The following is a 3,629-nucleotide window of genomic DNA, read 5'->3' on the forward strand; positions in this document are numbered from 1 at the left end:
TTTTGTGTATGTACTCGCGTATCTCCAAAACAGCGAGTCGTAGCGCTACCAAATTTTGCTTGCCCACGCTGAATCGTTCGATCTCGATAGTGAAGTTGTTTTCGTCTTCCAGAGTTTTATTGGGACGACGCGATTTCTTGCCGACCGAATGCGTCTACACTACCTCGCGCGCGAAGTTTTCTGGAGTGACGAATTGGGTCTCCACCAAATTCGTTCCTGATCTCAGACGGTACACACGGAGCGTGTCGTTATGTACCGGCAACGTCGATAACAACAGATATTTTCGACTATATCCGGGTCTTTGTTTGTTGTGTACACGCGTCGAATAGTTGCCACATTCGCTACACCTGTTTCTTACAACGGCAGCAACGTCTTCGAACTGACTACGTCTAACGGGACCGTCGAAATTGCGTGAACTTGTCGTTTATATGGGGAAACGAATTATCCGGGTGAGTAACTGCACGTGACTCTATGTTTTTGCTGCCCAGTTATCTCTAGCTCTGATCGAGAAACTCGTTGCTAATTTCTTACGACACTCGGTTACATTTTCATTTGTCGTAAACGGAATATCTGACGGAATGTTAACTAGCAATCAATAAGTTATTGTAACTACTCAGTACCGGCGGGCGAAGAAGGTGAGCACTAAACGGCATGTACCTGCTAATATTTCAGAACGGGATATAAGTCTGAACGAAATACTTCATGAGAATTTGTCCGGCCGATAATTTTTCAGAACGGAGTAAAAATGCATGTGAACGAGTAAACTTCGTGCTAAATTCTCAGAACGAGCTACTCGTGCAACAACATAAACTAATAATCTAATCTGCTCGTGCAGAAAACAGGCTATTCAGCTAGTACAAGTGGCGTAGCCAGATGTTTTCACATGTTGTCCGTGAAAGACTTCTCTCACTGGCATGGGCGTAGCCATGCAGCCGTCTGCACATGACGATGAGCCTCGATTGTCAGATCAGCGGCCGAGCCTACATTCTATCTAACAAGCGTCATTAATTCAAGCTGCAGTCAGTTAGCAACCTCAAGCTATAGTGACTGCTCAGAGTCTAGATGAAAATGGGTATTAGTGCTATTGATCCTGGTCTTACATTTGGTTTTGCGAATTCCGATATAGACAAACGTTTAGCGGTCTTGGATTGATGAAAACAGATATTCGGGCCAAAACCGTTTGAATGGTTTGGCACTCATGCATGCAAGTGCACCTACATAGACTCGAGCCAGTCTCTCCCCAGACTGTCATTCTGGAGCGGGCCGAGGATTGACAATCCGGAGAATGACGAAGGCGGAGAGAGACTGACTAGTCACCGACAGCGTGTAGTTGATATTGACCAAGTTGTTGATCGATTTGCCACTTTGCATGGTGCTGTCCAATATTTTTGACAATGAGGGGTCACCGGCCTAGCGTGGTCCTCAAGTTCGGGGGCTAATAATTAGACCGCAAACCACGCCTATTTCTCCATGCAAAGCCACGCCTATTTTCTACTTTTCTAGATCTCCGTTTGTAGACATCTAAGTAAATAGCATCAATTTCAAGTTACAAATAAACTGCGGCACTGAGTGCCGTCAGTGTGCGTATAACCGAGTGAAAACACTGTTACAGTCGGTGCCGAAAAAGTTTTCATGGCTCGCTGCGGTCGACAAATTAGATGGCATCTCAATGACAATAGAATCTAGACGACCAATTCAGTGCAAACGACGTTGACCAATTTTAGCATTTCGTAATATATAGGTCTAGCTAGTTAGCTAGAATAACCTGTGGAGAAAGTACCGTGGAGTGCAAGCAAATCACTAGGTAGCGGAGCCACAAGAGATTTCATTCTCCGGTCAATCGGGTTGTCTACCCAAGTTAACTAACTAAACTTACTTGAAAATAATTGATGGATAGACTTTTTGATTGCTATTACCGGATAGCGTAGTAAAAGTCAGTCCCCTCACCCCAACTCCCCCCGCATTCCCGATGCTAGCCCCCGATGCTACACTCCCCCCGATGATTCACCCCCGATGGTTTCCCCCCGATGGTTCAACCCCCACAATGGTTCAAACCCCCCGATGGTTCTACCCCCGGTGGTTCTCCCCCGGATGGTTCTACCTCCCATGGTTCTACCTCCCATGGTTCTACCCCCCATGGTTCTCCCCCATGGTTCTCCCCCATGGTTCTCCTCCCCCTATGGTTCTCCTCCCCCTATGGTTCTCCCCCTATGGTTCCCCTGGTTCTCCCCCTATGGTTCTCCCCTTATGGTTCCCCTCCCATGGTTCACCCCCCCCATGGTTCTCCCCCTATGGTTCTCCCCCTATGGTTCTCCCCCCATGGTTCTTCCCCCATGGTCCTCCCCCCATGGTTTTCCCCCATGGTTTTCCCCCATGGTTTTCCCCCATGGTTCTCCCCCCATGGTTCGCCCCCGGATGGTTTGCCCCCAATGGTTCGCCCCCTGATGCTACACTCCCCCGATGGTTGGCCCCCATGCTACACCCCCGATGCTACGCTCCCCCATGCTATTCCCCCGATGCTGCTCTCACCCCCCCCCATTAACCCCTCCCCCCCCATTAACCCCTCCCCCCCATTAAACCCCATTCTACCCCCATTCTACCCCCATTCTACCCCCATCTCCCCCCATTCTACCCCCATCTTCCCCTCCCATTCTACCCCCATCTTCCCCTCCCATTCTACCCCCATCTTCCCCTCCCATTCTACCCCCATCTTCCCCCCATTCTACCCCCATCTTCCCCCCATTCTACCCCCATCTTCCCCCCATTCTACCCCCTTGTAATCCTCTGCAAATCCCATGCAAACCCCCGTGCTAACACCCATGCTATTCCCCCCCCCGATGCTACGCCGGTGAAGAGGTATATGCAGACTCTTCGTTAATTTGAAATGGAGGTGATCACATGCCATCTAATGATTATAGGTAATTACTTATATACAGTTGATGGATTTCTAGTTCGTAAGTGCCTAGAGCACTCTAAAATGAGTTACATTGCAATACTGAGCTGAGTATTGTGCACCCATTTCTAGGGCACCTTTCCCAATTGCGTCCAAAACAGCAAGCCGTCACGTGCCGCGAAGAGTTTGTGTGAGGCCTGGCTACGCCCCTGAGTACAGTGGTAATTACAGAAAACGCTACAGTTGTCATGTCAACACACAACAGGAACCACGGGAGCCATGCCCCAACCAGCAGCCTATGGTCACTATATATAGAATAGGCCGTGAAAACGAGCTACAAGTGGAAGAAAACGAGGAGCTACCACACTTGCGCGCAGACGTCCTGGGTACACTAGGCTACACTTGCCGCGCATGGAGGTTTGGCCCTCCAAATTCTACGCCATGATAAACGTAAAATAGTTGTGAATTCAATAATAACGTTTTGAATGCAAGTTAATAAATTGACCTTATCTCATTATTAGTTAATATTAATACTTTTGTTAATATTAATATGCGTATCAATTAGTCAGGAAGAAACAGCCCAGTAGAGCACAAGCATGTCATGATGTGCGGTATTAGCGCGCGGCGTAGCAAATGTCTTGCGCTCGTTAGTAGTTTGTACAGTACACTGACATCTTTGTCACCGATTCACGTGACCGGCCGGTAAAATGCATAACAATTGCCCGTATGTGCTATG

The sequence above is a fragment of the Corticium candelabrum genome, chromosome 20 (assembly GCF_963422355.1).
Source record: "Corticium candelabrum chromosome 20, ooCorCand1.1, whole genome shotgun sequence".
Lineage (NCBI taxonomy): Eukaryota > Metazoa > Porifera > Homoscleromorpha > Homosclerophorida > Plakinidae > Corticium > Corticium candelabrum.